At 40.4% G+C, this 16,846-nt stretch overlaps 1 long non-coding RNA gene across 5 annotated transcripts in view; it reads right to left on the reverse strand.

Annotated features, from left to right (window-relative positions):
- Window positions 1-16,846, reverse strand: part of LOC102124823 (uncharacterized) — a 178,294-nt gene that overhangs the window by 32,784 nt on the left and 128,664 nt on the right. For 4 of the 5 annotated variants that reach the window (XR_001483589.4, XR_010579547.2, XR_012420519.1 and 1 more), the window contains one exon: window positions 3-593. The exons of the other annotated variant lie outside the window; for it this stretch is intronic. This is a non-coding gene — a long non-coding RNA (uncharacterized lncRNA). Of the gene's footprint in view, window positions 1-2; window positions 594-16,846 lie in introns of those variants that run through there. 5 annotated transcript variants of the gene reach the window in all.

Consider the following 16,846-nt stretch of genomic DNA (forward strand, 5'->3'; position numbering starts at 1 on the left):
GCTTTGACTTGGCCAGCCTTCATATTGGAACCCAATAGAATAGAAGTGGTTGTTTTCCTCCCTTATTTTGATTGAATGGCATTTTTAAAAATAAGTTATTGTAAGGAACCCACATTCCTCTTGGGCCTTGATTTGTGTCTTAAAATGTTGAAGTCCTTTTAAAGCCATGTCTTTCCATGACTGTATCCATGATGAAATAATGATTACGATCAAGTTTTGTGGCAAGTGACTAAAGCCCACTTGGCTTTGGAAAGACAGGTGTATGTTCTCCCTCCAATAAGCATTGGATGTCCAGTGCTGGCAGCTCCACAGTCCTCAGAAACTCAGGCTCCTCCATCCTTAAACAAGGCCTTCACCTTGGGGTCCAGATGACTGCTCCACGCAGTACCAGGCATCACATCAACACTCCAGGCAGCAGAGAAGGAAAGGGGAGGAAGAGAGTACACAATCTTTCTTCAAAGAAACATCTGATGGGTTGCACACACTATTTCCTCTTACAGCCCATTGTCTATGGCTACATCTAGCTTCAAAAAAAAGACTGGGAAATGGAGTTGTTATTCCAAGCAGACGTGGCCCATCTAAAATGAAGGATTCTATTGCAACAAAAAAGAGGAGAATGATTTTAGAGGAAAATTAGCAGACTCAGCCACACTCTTTCCGAATAAAATAGTGATTTTTTTATACATTCATTTCCCATCTTATATATGCCCTAGTATACTGCACAATTCCCAGTGTTACTATTTCTATCACCAAAAGAATGAAAAAGAAAAATAATATTAGACTATTTCTAGTATTCAAGAAATATTAGGCATTGTACTGGTACATTCACATTTGTTAACCCATTCAATTCTCACATAGCCTTAGCCTCATTTGGGGAAACTGAGATTCACAGCATTGATATGTGAAATGGGAGCATTTAAGCTTAGAGCCCCTCCCAGTTTTCTCTCCCTATAACATGTATTTAACTAAGTTCTTTTCTTCCTTAGAATCCATCAACTTCTTTATTCAACTCTCCCCACAACCAAGACCTTTCTTCTGAAGCACCAATAAATAAATCAGGATTCTGCCATGCATCTGTGGATGGATGAATTGCCAGTATTCTCGATGTGGAATGGGGGTGCCCAAATGTTTCCATTCCTATTTTAAGTGACGAATTCATGTTCTTCATGCCCCCATCATTTAGCAAGAGCTTTTATTTTACCGTGTGCCATTCAGAACATTCAGAAGTACTGCATAACATTAAGGCTTGTGCTCGTGCCATATAACATTGGAATGGGTTCATTTGGCTTCCACCCTAGAATAACACCCAATTTTCAGGATGTGATTTAGCAGTCCTTCCTTCCTCTCAACTCTAAGTATGTGGCATCTGTATCACTGGAATTTCAAGGTAATTGAATTCATAATTATAGCAGAAGATATTGAGTGTGTAATATGTGCCAATGATGTGGAAATGATCTATGAGATAGAGTGGGTTGCAGTAATTATTATTGTCCCCATTTTACAGATGAAAACACAGGACCTTAGAAAAGCTAACTTGCCCTAGTTCTCATAATTAATATGTAAAAGAGCTGTGACTTGAACTTCTTTTTGACCAAATAGTTCATACTGTCAACCTGCCTACTATGAATTAGGTACCAGTTAGATTGTTGGCAACACAGCAGGTACACAAGAGTCAGTCCCTGTTCTCAAGGGATCACAGTTCAGTGGGTTAAATAGAAATGTGCCTTCAACTGCACTGCACTACACTGAAACAAGTGCTAGTACTGGATAAGACCCAGTTGTTGGCACTAACAAGAGAAGTAGCTAATGTCACATTCAGAGTAGAAGACCTTGTGTTATAGCCTTTTATGCGTATGGCCTGTCTCTCTACCTAGGAAGCAGAGTCTCATACATCTTTGTTTCCTTATTCCCTTATACAATTCCTGACACACAATAAGTGTCCATGAAATACAACCAGCTCTTGCATAACCCAGAGTGAAAACCAACTACCCTGACAAATCATACTATTTAGGACTGAATCCACACTTTCTAGCTGAGATGCAACCTGCACAGAATTATACTAACTTCATTTTTCAACCCATGGTATTTGAAGACACATGAACTAGTTGGACATGAAAACCCCAGACTGAACAGCAGCTGGACTGTTTTTAATTTCTGGGGCAGGATAGTAGGGACAGGCTTTAGTCATGTGATAAGGGAAGCAGCCACAATACAGAAGGCTTCTGAGCAGTGGGGAAGATGTGCTGTGCTCAGGACTGAAATTGCTTTCTTTCTTAAAAATGCCTGTCAGATGTCTAAAAATCCTCTCTCTAGCAGCAGAGGTGAAGGCATTATCTAATGACCAAAGTAGACACTGAATCAAAGTGGACATTTGAGAGTAGCAGTGGATAGGCAGCTGTAATAGCAAATTGGAACAGAAGTAGCTAAAGCTATAGAAACACAATTCATCAGTTGATGAAGTCATCGTGATTTAAGTTTGTACTATGAGCAATTTTAGACAGAGAGACTGAGAATTCTCTGCAGTTGAAATGTTAACTCAAATACAGAAAAAAAAATGACTATTCCAACATGTAAACCATATAAATCAGCATAGTAAGTAGATTGATGTGGGACATGAAAGAGATTCAGCATAGACCAAAGAAAATACATGGTGACCAATGTGGCAACAAATGAAAACCAACAAAACAAGAACAAGCAAAGACTCCTTATTCATTCAGAGCTTGTTATATAGCAAGGGAGCAAGCCACTGTCACTTGCATTTGGCAAAGACTCAAAGGCAGAGGAGTGAGAAAGCTTCATCGTGGAGAAAAGGGAAGGTTTCAGGTGTGCCCTGACTGGAGGCTTGTTGGCCTGGGGAAGGTGGAGACAGGCTAACTACAAGTGGAGCTTCCTACCTGATGGGTTTGGGACATATTTGGCTTCCTCTGGTTATTTCTATACTGGAAACAAGGACAAAAATTAGAGATACTGTCAGTTGTTAATCAAGCTTGGCAGTTTGGGGCCAATGGTTACAGGGGTTATTGTTTCGCTTCCTGGACCAGTTTCTAGAAACAGTGGTTAGACTTCCTGCAAGTTGATTTAGAGATAGCAGGCTGACTTCCTGGGCTAGTTACTAAAAATAACAGATTAGTTTCCAAGGCTGGTTGCTGCAGATTGTGGGACAGAGTTCTGTTTTTGCATATTCAGTTTCTCACCAGGGAAACACATTTTAGGAAAATCTAGTGTAGGGCTGAAGTCAATGTACCATGAGCAGGACCAGCTTCACCTGCCACTTTCTAGTTGTGTGATTTGTGCCAAGGTGCCAGACTTCTTTCACCCTCAGTTTCCTCATCTGTAAAACTGAGATACTGCATAAGAGTTTGATGAGGATTAAATAAAACAATATACATAAAGTCCTAAGCATAGTGGCTGAACATGGAAAGCAGCAAATTAATGTCATCTGCTGTTAATGTAATCTTACTACTATCTTTTTTTACCTGACTTACTCCAGGAACTTTACCGGAGAAAGGGGATAAAATTCCAAGGGATAGCATTTCAGGGAAAATCCACTGGAGAGGTTTCATAGGCCATGAAGCATATATTGAGTGCTCTGTGTGATAATAAAAAGACTAATTGGGAAAAGTCTGTATATACCTCACCCCAAGAGAAGGATACCATCAGAGAGTTGCCTTTAAATATTTAATATCTTATGTTTGATTGATAACTAATCTGCCTGAGAATAAATTTACTCTAGAGACAGTTACAAGGCAGCATTGTGGAAAAAAAAAAAAAGTACAGGAGAGGTTAAAACAGTCTGCAAACTTTTGAGAAGAGACAACAAAAGAATGCACAATAATAAATAAAAATCTCATGAGGGCCTCAGAGATAGGCACTATGATTATGCCTGTTTTACACACAAGAAAACTGAAGCAGGGAGGGCTCAGTAACGTGATAGTCATAGTCAAGATTTAAGGAGAAAGCTTCACAACTAAGTAGGAAGTTGCAGCCAAAAAAAAAAAAAAAATTGTTTGGGTGGCCTGGATGGTTCTGTTAAGAACACACCACAGAGAGATGATGCTTAAGTACAAATGGACTGAGAGAATGGGACAAAAAGTGTATAATCACTAAGTTCCCCAGTCAAACTTTCTCCATATTATAAAACACTGGCATCTTCCATTTTAACACATAGGGAATTATTGTATTTCATTTTCCACCTGCATTTTGTATGAAGTTTCTCTGACATATTATTCACTCCCTAACGGAAGAAGATGTCTGAAAGAAGCAAATTATTCTGTTTTTAACAGGACCAAACCTGCAGCCTTGGCCCCCAAGGTTCTAAGGACATCGTGTAAGCAGCCAACAGTAGGGCAGGCTTTGGTTCAAAGAGCCTGAGTTTGTAAGAAAACAAGAGGAGTATCCGCTAAAAATGTTTGGTTGATTTAACAAAGCAGTTTGTACCTTCTGAAATGTACAAGTTGCTAAGAAATTGCATTGTTTTCCTCTTTTTGTAGAGTACATTCTTAATGTGGTATTTTGGTTTGTGTTTTATGAGAGGTGCTATAGTTTCAGGGTTTGAATATGGGTTTCATTAATCCCATAATTTGTGCCTCCACTGGAAGGAACTGAATATTCTAGACTTGGTGCATAGTGCCCTCTCCTGGATGAAGTGAAATCTCCTTACCTAATATGCAAACCTAGAGATAACAAAATGGATGCGAAAAGACAAGGGAAGGCTCCAGAGGCACATGGTGAGAACTGCTATCTCCCCTGGGGATACAGAAAGAATTTGCCCATCCCCAAGATGGTCTGCAAGATCCAGTCTCAGTCCTATCCTATTGAAGGATGAGAGAGTGCAAGACATCTATGACTTAAAAGGAAAAAAAAAAAAAAAAAACAGGCATGAGAGGATATGGTCACTGTCTGGATTCAGAAGTCTAACCAGAAATCTACACACCTGAGAATGAGTTGGATGGATGAAACTAATCTCACCAGATCAGTTCAGGGACCCAAACAGAACCTTGGTGGTCTGAAAAAAAGAAATGTCATGGCTGGGTGCGGTGGCTTACGCCTATAATCTCAGCACTTTGGGAGGCTGAAGCGAGTGGATCACCTGAGGTCAGGAGTTTGAGACCAGTCTGAGCAACTTGGTGAAACCCCGTCTCTACTAAAAACACAAAAATTAGCCGGCCGTGGTGGAACGCGCCTGTAATCCCAGCTACTCCAGAGGCTGAGGCAGGAGAATTGCTTAGAACCCAGGAGGCAGAGGTTACAGTGAACCAAGATCGCACCACTGCACTCCAGCATGAGCGACAGAGTGACACTCTGTCAAAAAAAGTCACATACTCACTATTTAGAATGACTCCCGGAAATTTGATCCTGTTCATCTCCTACATTTGTTTAGTTCTGATCACAGCAATTGAGTTGCAAAACATGTGGACTGCAGTTAATGGATGCTTTTTGAAGAAGTGCTGATCCAGAAATACCAGACTTTTCTAAAAAGAATAGGAAATGGGTGTGTCATCAATGGTGCTGTCCACCGATGTTTCTGGTTCTCTTTCTGGGCACAAATGAGGACTGCACTTTCTGTACCTCCAGGAAGTTAGGTGTGGCCCTATGGCTTGCTGTGGCCAATGAAATCTGAGTGGAAGTTAAGCCTTAAAGAGGTGCTGCAATATTCGCCACATTTCCTTCCCCTCGCCACCGCAAGGTGGGCAAACTACACTCCCTGCAGACCAAATCCAGTCCGCTGTCAGTTTTTATAAATAAAGTTTTATTGGAACACAGTCATGCCCATCTCGTCACACATTGCAGCTGTTTCCATGCTATAATGGCAGTTAAACAGCTGCAATAGAAACCACATGATCGGCAAAGCTGTGTATTGTACTGTCTGACCCTTTACAGAAAAAGTTTGCCAACCCCTGCTCTTGGTGGTGGGGTCCCGGAGAGCAAACAACATAGAGGGTAGCCATGCGGAATGTGACGGACATGTAAAAGAATGAAATAAACCTTTATTGTCTTCGAATAGTGAGATTTCAAAGTATTTTTGCTACTGCAGCATAGACGAGTCCATCCTGACCCTACACGGGATAAAGAAAAATCTCTGATAAAAATACAAAAAGAGAAAGTATAGAATTGAAAACACCTTGAAAGAGATTCCCCAAACATTAATGATAGAAAATATGTAAATTCAATGGCATTGACTTTATCTTTTAACCAGGTGGGGAATAAGCATGATCCCCACATACCAATGAGGCTATTTTTCAGTTAAGCCAGACAAAGACACGATGTTTTTCCCCAAGATTCTAAATGAATTCATTTCTATATCCAAGGAAGGCCAGCCAGCTTTAATCAGACACTGGTTTGTTTTATGAGAGGAGTGAAGAGGCTCATTACAGCAAATCCCAGGCACACGTTGATAAATTCCTAAAGTTGTACTCTCATAAAACTCAGGAACACACTTCCCATTCCACTCTTCTTCTGAATCACTGAGCCAGAGGCAGTGCCTGATTTGTGACCTTCAGCTGTCCACCATCCCTCGTAGATCACTTCCACCTAATAGAGCCTTAAAATTGTCATCATTTTCTTTCCTTCCACATTTGAAAGAAATGCTAAAGATTGATCCACCACTGGGTTAGCTATTTTGCAACTTCTCCCACCTGGTTAAGAAGGAAGCCATTGTAAATAAATGCAGCTTTCCAGGACATTTTAAATGGTAGCAATCACGGCAATTTCAGCAACACAGAGGGGAGGGGAGCAGAGAGGAGCGAAAGTGGATATAATGGGCTATAGGTAACATATTTCACCTCTAGGGAGCCAGGGTAAGCCTTTTCCCAGTTCCCTCAGATTGAAAGTTGTAACCACCTAATAGCTAGTCAGGAGCTTGGAGGAAAAGAAGTGTTCCCTGCCTTGTTTCCCATCAGCCTTGACATCACATCTGGCTAACTCTAATCACCCCTTTGTGTACCAAGGCAGGATGCAGAGGAATGAAGAGACACGGCTTCTTGTAGACTGGACCCTAGTGGAGAGAGATAACAGGTACCAACATAAGATCATTGCAGATAAACAGGGGACTTTCATCAGAAAGGCCTCTGCGCACCTAAGAATTAATTCAACTGAAACTGGGGTGGGGACAGAAAGAGTGGCAGGAGGGTGTGCTCAGTCTCAGGGGTCAGCCTCCAGGCATTCTGTAAAGCAGCTCCATCTTCCCAATGCTATGGATGTGTGATGCTCAAAACTGCTTCATCCAAATTCAACTCAGAATGGAAATTCTTCTAACACAGAGCTCTCCCTCAGGCTGTGACAAGTGTTCTCTACAGGCCCAAAGACTAAGGAGAAAGAAGGGAAGGGTTTTTTCCTTCTGTCGTTAGTGCCAGCCTTCTCTGCGAGCCTGTCTGATTCCTTCCAATCTATTCCAGAATAATAAGTAGAAATGAGCTCCCCCATCCCTACAAGGCAGGTAGGAGCCACAAGAATGAAAAGAGACCTAGGAGCCCCAGTTGAGGAGTTAAACAAGGTCCAACATTTTGGTTTTATCAATTGTCTGGGCTTACTTGTTAAGTGCACAGATGACTTCTAACTAGGACAGCTGCTGAACACACTGGAAAAACAAAAGTTCAAAACAGCCTCACTAAATTAAAGGTGAGATCCAAAGCCACCAGCAAATGCAGGTTAATAGAGAGCCCCTACCGCAGCTTAGGTTAAGGGGAGAACAATAAAACTACCCAGGTACAAACAACATACAAAAGTGCTGGGCATGTATGTATGAAAGAAGATCTGGAGATCTTAGTGGACAAGTTCATTGAGTCAGCAATATCATAGAAGTGTTAATAAGAATATAAAAGACAAGCTATAGAAATACCTTCATAGATGCATGCATTCTTTTATTCAGCAAACTTTATCAAATGCCTTCTATGCTCCAGGTATTGTGCTAAAATCTAAGGCAAAGCTCAGTAATCTACAGCAGCCCACCGGTCATACTATTTTTGCATGGCCCTCGAGCGAAGAATGATTCATACATTTTTAATATAAAATATAAAACAGAATATTAGCCTTTTGGAGAGAACAGTTGCTCAAAGAATACATTGCCTCTCAGCCCACAAAGCCTAAAATATTTACTATCTAGCTCTCCTCAGAAAAAAAAAAAAAATTTTTGCCGACCTCTGATCTAGGAATACAAAGTTGAATAGGAAGTGGCCCCCACCCTCAAAGAACTCACAGTTTGGTGTGAACTATATAATCAGTATCATAGTACTTTGTTCTCCTGGCTTCACAAGATAGAAAATTTGAAGAAAGCTCATAGAAAGTGATAAAGATTAATAAAAGAATGGGAAGAAGAATTTATGAGAAAAGTTTAAAGGAATTTAGATTATTTACTCTAGAGAAAAGGAGTCTCTGGGGAGACTTAAGAATAGTCTTCAAATATTTGAGGGAATATTATTAAGCAAAAGGCTTTCCGTCATGAACAGAAAGATTAATAGAACATAGGCTAAAAAAAATTTTTATTATAGAGATGGAAGAATTTCCTGAAAAGCTTTTAAACTTCTACAATGAATTAGAATTAGATGAGATCTAAATTCAATGAATTAAGAAATCCATTTTCTTTAAGTCTCTAAACCTAGAGTATTTTCTCATCTGTCTGGGAGTTTTAAGGGCTGTTTGAGCGTTGTCCAAGCTGACAGTGAAGGGTAGACTAGATGCCCTCTGTCTGGGTCTAGCTCTCCAATTCTTCTCTTCAGAACCTGGGGCTTTTCAGAAGCAGCAAATCTTTTTACCTCTCTGGGCCTCAGTTTCCCCCTCTTGCAAAATGAGAGACTCACGTGCTCTGAGTCTGATTTCTTAAGCCAAAACCTTGAAATGGTTCAGCAGCCAAAGAAAGTAAAGGAGGTTAAATTATCTCATCTCTCAAGGGAAGAGGCAATAGATGCTGTTTTATTCCTGATGTGAATAAGGAAATTTAGACTTAATATTTGTTTAAGTTAAAGGTAGCTACTAGTTGGAAAAAGCAGAATATGTTCACTGGAGGGAAAAGACCAAAAGAAACTTGAAAAAGTGACTCAAGATTGTAAAAGAAAAAGGGGGAAATGTCAAGGAGGCATATACAAAGAAAGACATAAAGTAGGATAGCAGTAAGAACGACATTCCATAATCACAATCAATGTGATGGGATTCTATGCTTCTCTTTAAAAGACATACATTCTTAGATAAGATCTAAATTCAAAATTCAACTGCATGTTGTTTGCAAGAGAGCCACTGATAACCAAGGGACACACATGTGTAAAACATAAAGGGTTCAATATGGAACTTGGTTAATCATATGCACACTGCGGTCTTTAGGAATGAAGTTGTCTTATTTGGATGTGACCTGTGCCTCTGTCCCAATGTGACCATCCCTTGCTTTTTAGGGAAGGTCACAGAGAAGCATGGTTTAAAGACAGTTATTAGGAACTGATGGTATTTGAAGGTATGGTATTCTTTCCATATACTGACTGATATCTAGAATTCTCCATCAGTAGAAGGACATTGGTGTTGGAATCGCGTAAAGTATTATTTCACCCCAGTTCCATCATGGTCATGTTAATTAAATGTTGGCTTTTGATCAAAGAGAGATATGCTATAACGTTGGAGATGCTATACGCCATGCAATAGAACTCAACATCTCCACCAATGTCTAATAAGCACCTTACACTAATGCATTTAAACAGAATTCCTGATGCTGCACATCAAATCTGCTTCTCCCACAGACTCACCATCTCAAATGGGAAAATTGCTCAGGCCAAAATCCTGGGAGCCATCTCTTTCCCCTCTCTTTATCTCATACTTCGAATATGCTGCAAATCCTGTTGGCTCAACCATCAAAATATACCCACTTCCAATGCTACATCTCTGGTTTCAACCACTATTGTTTCTTCTTTGGATTGATAAAGTAGCCTTGGAACTGGTTTCCTGACTGTAAACCTAGGCTCCTCTAGTTTGTTCTCATCACAGCAGCCAGACTGATCTACTATGTGCAATCAAGGCACTATGGTTGATCATTGTCATTCCGCTGCTCACAACTCTTCCATAGCTCCCCATTTCAATCAGAGTTAAACCCAAATTTCCCCAGTGGCTTTGAGGTCCATCTGTTGCTAGCTCTGTGGCCCCTCTCCTCCCACTCGCCCCCTTGCCCACTTCACTTCAACCACAGTCTCTTTGCTGTTCCTTAAACTGGCACTCAAGCACATACCAATCCCAGAGCTTTTGCTATTCTTTCTTCCCAGAACTCTCCTCCCCCTGATATCCAGATGATTCCCTACCTCCTGTTCTCACTTCTCTGCAAAAATACTGTTAGACGTTTCCTGCCCACCTATGTGAAATGGCAACACCATACTCCCTAGTTTCCTTCTTCTGCCTTATTGTTTTCTATAGCACTTACTTTCCCTGGTATCTTGATACTTACTTGTTGTTTTATTGTCTATATTTTCTGCCTCTCATAAAAAAACTCCAAAAAGTAAGGCGCTTTATCTCCATCACTACTGAATGCTCAGAACTGGAACAGAACCTGGCACTTTTTTTCTCCTCAACAAATATTTGCTGAAGGAATATGAACGTGCTTTGAAAATAATAAAGCACTATATATATGGATAATTATTATTTACATGGGTGGGCAAAATGAGATTTTTTCTTAATTTCCAGTTCATTTTTCACTGCAAGATATCCTCTTGGCTCCATCATAAGGAGATTCTTCATCTAACTACCTAAAGATCACATACTGCCAATTTTGGTCATGAGACACCCAGAAGTGACATTCAGAATAGCCTGCAACCTGTTCTGAAGGAAACCATGGGAGTGGACCCAACAACCCATCAAAATGATTTCAGCTGAAACCAGCATATACTGCCAGAGCAACAGCAGCCTGGAGAAACTTAAGACTACTAATAGCAGTTCTACTGCACCATCATCTTGTAAAACTTGTAGAGAAATAAGCACTGAACTAGGAATCAAAAAACCTGGTTTGCTGCCACTTCCCCAACTCAGGGTTTCTTAACCTCAGCACTACTGAAGCCACATGATTCTTCGATATAGGAGATATCAGCAGCATTCCTGGCCTTTGCCCACTAGATTCCACTAGTATCTCCTCCCCACTCCTACCCCACCACCAGCTGTGGCAGCCAAAGTTGTCTTCAGACATTCCCAAGTGTCCCTTCAGGTTGAGAACCACTACTCCAACTCCTAGCTATGAAAACTGAGATAAATCAGTAAACCTCATGAGTGTTAATTTCTTCACTTGTAAAATAGGAACAGTAACACCTATCACATGCAGTAGCTTTAAAGACTCAAGAGATAATATATATAACAACCACTTCACAAATTTTACTATATTATTATTATACCTATTAGTTTTCACGCCTGACAAATGACTGGAACACTTTATCTTGCTCTGATAAATGACTTTGCTTACGTAGGCTACACTGACGATGGACATATTGCCTTTCTACAGTCATAAAGTTGAGCTTTTGTGTGCCTTATCTGGCCACACCTGCAAGACACAAATTATCTCCAAATCCATTCCCTGGTTGGTTTCTCCCCTTAAAGAGCATGCCCTTTAAAGAGTACATTTAAAGCCAGCCTGCTCACCCATGGTTAATTCTGTGGGCTGTTTATCTACAGTAGGATTTATTTGAGTCTATCTTGGTAAATGTAATGAAGCCTGGGTGTGCTTTTATGGGGATGTGAGGTGAAGCTAGGGACAGCAGAGAAAAGTCTTAGGTTAGTTTTGGAAATGTCATTTCAGAATCACTTAAATTGGAAAAGTTCTAGACAGTTCTAAAAGGAAAACTCCAATAAACAAACCCATCACAACAAATAAGACAGAAAACCCACATCTGCTTTTTGGAGCAGAGAATAGTAGAGCATTTGATGTGGATTCTATCTTGGAAACTATTAATAACCTGTTCTGCCAATTTTTCAGTCCTCTGCCCCCAAGGACTAGACAACTGAATTGTGTGGTAGACTGTATCTATTGTGATATTAATTTGGTCTTTCTCTGGTGAAAAGACATAAATGAATGAATGGTAGAAATCTAGGAAGATGGATATAATTACCCCATTTTGCAAACGAAGAGACTAAAAGAGGTTTCATAGCCTGTTCAAGGTCACACAGATAATTGATGGAGCCAAGAGATGAACTCAAGTCAGCTAGCTTCAGATCCCAGCTCTTTTCATTAAACGGTGCTAAAATACCTTAACATTCTTGTAGTTCATTTACCTGCCCCGTTATTTCACCACCTGCCCTAGAGAAAGGAATGGCAGAAAATATAAGCAGTTTTTAAGAGGATTGGCACATTTACAAAGGGCAAAGCCCAAAAAAAGATGTTGGGTTGATGTTGTTGCTACTGAAAAACAATCAGGTCTTCCCTGAAGCTACCACTGGTGAACCAGCACCAGGCAGGAGCTTCTTCATCTAAACCCTCAGGAGGATTCACATCTTCTCTTATAGAAAGTTTGAACTGGCCAGGCATGGTGGCTTATGCCTGTAATCCCAGCACTTTGGGAAGCCAAGGTTGGTGGATCACCTGAGGTCAGGAGTTCAAGATCAGCCTAGCCAATGTGGTGAAACCCCGTCTCTACTAAAAATACAAAAATTAGCTGGGCATGGTAGCAGGCACCTGTAACCCCAGCTACTCCAGAGGCTGAGGCAGGAGAATTGCTTGAACCCGGGAAGTGGAGGTTGTGCTGAGCTGAGATCAAGCCACTGCACTCCAGCTTGGGCGACAAGTGCAAAACTCTGTCTCAAAAAAAAAAAAAAAAAAAGAAAGTTTGAGCTTATTGAACCTTAGCCTGCCAGGTAGGATGCATACCATGATGAAAGCTGCCTCCACCTAAGAGTGAGATTCAAAGTGTGCACAGAGTGTCAGGGGAGATAACTGATACAAAATTTCAGGGAGAATAAATTCAGGAGATCTACTGTACATCATGGTAACTATAGTTAATAACAACATATTGTATAATTGAAAATTGCTAAGAGAGGAGATTTTAAGTGTTCCCACTATGAAAAAATAAGTATGTGAAACCCACAGCCAACATCATATTGAACGGGCAAAAGCTGGAAGCATTCCCCTTGAAAACCAGCAGAAGACAAGGATGCCCTCTCTCACTACTCTTATTCAACATGGTATTGGAAGTTCTGGCCAAGGCAATCAGGCAAGAGAAAGAAATAAAGGGTATTCAGATAGGAAAAGAGGAAGTCAAATTGTCTTTGTTTGCAGATGACATGATCCTATATCTAGAAAACCCCATCGTCTCAACCAAAAGCTTCTTAAGCTGATAAGCAACTTCAGCAAAGTCTCAGGATACAAAATCAATGTGCAAAAATAACAAGCATTCCTATATAGCAACAACAGAGAAGCAGAGAGCCAAATCATGAATGAACTCCCATTCACAATTGCTACAAAAAGAATAAAATACCCAGGAATGCAGCTAACAAGGGAAGTGAAGGACCTCTTCAAGAAGAACTACAAACCACTGCTCAAGGAAATCAGAGAGGACACAAGCAAATGGAAAAACATTAGATGCTCATGGATAGGAAGAATCAATATCCTGAAAATGGCCATACTGCCCAAAGTAATTTATAGATTCAATACTATTCCCATCAAACTACCATTAACATTCTTCACAGAATTAGAAAAAACTATTTTAAAATTCATATGGAACCAAAAAAGAGCCTGTATACCCAAGACAATTCTAAGCAAAAAGAACAAAGCTGGAGGCATCATGCTACCTGACTTCAAACTATACTAGAAGGCTACAGTAACCAAAACAGCATGGTACTGGTACAAAAACAGACACATAGACCAACGGAACAAAATAGAGAACTCAGAAATAAGACAACACATCTATAGCCATCTAATCTTTAACAAACTCAACAAAAACAAGCAATGGGGAAAGGAGTCCCTATTTAATAAATGGTGCTGGGAGAACTGGTTAGCCATATGCAGAAAACTGAAACTGGACCCCTTCCTTACACCTTATACAAAAATTAACTGAAGATGGATTAAAGACTTAAATGTAAAACCCAAAACTGTAACAACCCTAGACGACAATCTAAGCAATACCATTTAAGACATAGGCATGGGCAAACATTTCATGATGAAACCATCAAAAGCAATTGCAACAAAAGCAAAAATTGACAAATAGGATCTAATTAAACTAAAGAGCTTCTGCATGGCAAAAGAAACTATCATCAGAGTGAACAGACAACCTACAGAACAGGAGAAAAAGTTTCCATCTTATCTATCCTAACCTGACAAATGTCTAATATCCAGAGTCTACAAGGAACTTAAACAAATGTACAAGAAAAAAAACAACCCCATTAACAATGGACAAAGAACATTAAGACACTTCTCAAAAGAAGACATAAATGCAACCAACAAACATATGAGAAAAAGCTCAGTGTCACTGATCATAGAGAAATGCAAATCAAAACCACAATTTACCATCTCACGCCAATCAGAATGGTGATTATTAAAAAGTCAAGAAACAACAGATGCTGGGCAAGGGTGCAGGGAGATAGGAACACTTTTACACTGTTGGTGAGAATGTAAATTAGTTCAACCATTGTGGAAGACAGTGTGGCAATTCCTCAAAGACCTGAAATCAGAAATACCATTTGACCCAGCAATCCCATTACTGGGTATATACACAAGGGAATATAAATCATTCTTTCATAAAGATACATGCATGCATAAGTTCATTGCAGCACTATTCACAACAGTAAAGACGTGGAATCAACCCAAATGCCCATCAGTGAAAGACTGCATTTAAAAAATGTGGTACATATACACCATGGAATACTATGCAGCCATAAGAAGAAATGAGATCATGTCCTTTAAAGGGACATGAATGGAGCTGGAAGCCATTATTCTCAGCAAACTAACACAGGAATAGAAAACCAAACACCAGATGTTCTCACACATAAGCAGGAGCTGAAGAATGAAAACACCTGGACACAGGGAGGGGAACAACACACACTGGGGCCTGTGGGTAGGGGGATGAGGGGAGAGGGAGGGGATCAGGAAAAATAACTAATTCATGCTGGGCTTAATACCTAAGTGATGGGTTGATAGGTGCAGCAAACCACCATGGCACACGCGTACCTAGGTAACAAACCTGTACATCTTGCACATGTACCCCAGAACTTAAAATAAATTTTTTTTGAGACAGGGTTCACTCTGTCGCCCAGGTTGGTGTGCAGTGGCACGATCTCGCCTCACTGCAACCTCTGCCTCCCAGGTTCAAGTGATTCTCCTGCCTCAGCCTCCTGAGTAGCTGGGATTACAGGCACATGCCACCAGGTCTGGCTCATTTTTGTATTTTTAGTAGAAACGGGGTTTCACCACGTTGGTCAGGCTGGTCTCGAACTCCTGACCTTGTGATCTGCTCTCCTTGGCCTCTCAAAGTGCTGGGATTACAGGCGTGAGCCACTGCACCCAGCTCAAAATAATTTTTTTTAATTAAGCATATGAGACAATAGATAAGCTAATTAGCTTGATTTAGCCACTCCACAGTGTTTATATATATGCCAAAACATCATGTTGTACATCACACATATATCCAATTTGTCAATTAAATTTTTTTTATTTTTTTATTTTTAAACAAAATATGTACACCTAGTTCAAGAGAGGAGATGCTGGCCCCAGAGACTTTCTGCTATACTCACCCCTTCCTTACACTTTACACAAAAATTAACTCAGGACCTCCACACTTCTTAGATTCGTGACCTTACACAAATGACTTAACCCTTCCAAGCCTTCATTTCACTTATTTATAACATGGAGATGATAACATTGCCTATCACCCTGAATTGTTGCAAGGATTAAATGAGATGCAAGCAAAGTGTCATGCACTGCTGCCAACCCATATTAGATGCACAATAAACATAAGCTATTGTTACTATTAAAGGAGAAAGATTAAAATAGGCAATATTTCAATTAACTTTAGCAAAAATGAACATGATTCTCCTGTACTTAATGTGACTATTTCCTCAGGTCAGACAAACATGAGATAGGCTACCCCTCACTGAATCATACCTTCCAAACCTGGTAACTGAGTCAACATGATTCCCTTTAGGTTCAATTCCAGGCCCTCGTACTAAATTTGTCCCCAGTTAAGACAAATAGGTTGACCTGTCAACAGAGAGACTTATGGAGTCCATCTTGATTAATTCTGTTTCCACCAGGGGCTGAGCCCCATGGCTTACATGTTTAGTTTTTCCACTGTAAAGCCTCAACCTTCCCAGTCCCTGAAAGCAGAGTTCTATGCCCCAGCCACTGTGGCTACCTTTCCTGTCTCTCAACACCTATCACCAGCTCCCTGACTACTTTTTCCGGGCTTTGCCAATGCTAGTGCCAGTTTGATTTGAACTCAGCCTCTTCAAAGCTGTGGTAGTCTCATCTCAACAATTTTCAGATCTTGCATCCCTAGTAGACCCTGGTTAAAAGGTTCAGGAATCCTACAGATTCTTTCCTGGACAAAACTCCTTGAGAGGGATCTTCAAAACTCACATCCCTACGTGCTAACCCTGGATGTACTACATTTGGCTCCCATCTTTGACTGACCTAGCCTCCAGACAGTAAAGCATGGCATTTATGAACCCAAAGGCTGCAGTCATACAAGGAGCATTTGAGTCCCAGGTCTGCCACCTACTAGCTGTATGATCTTGATCAATCACTTATGATGCTTTCTGAGCCAAACTATAAAATAGCGATAAAAACTCATACCTCTCAGAGTTGTTGTAAAGACTGAAAGAGGTAAATTAGATTTAGTTCCGTAGTTGTCACAGAGAAGCTTTCAATAAGTCAGTGTTATTCTTGATGGAAGGGATCTTCCTCTGT

Source organism: Macaca fascicularis, chromosome 11 (assembly GCF_037993035.2).
Source record: "Macaca fascicularis isolate 582-1 chromosome 11, T2T-MFA8v1.1".
Classification (NCBI taxonomy): domain Eukaryota; kingdom Metazoa; phylum Chordata; class Mammalia; order Primates; family Cercopithecidae; genus Macaca; species Macaca fascicularis.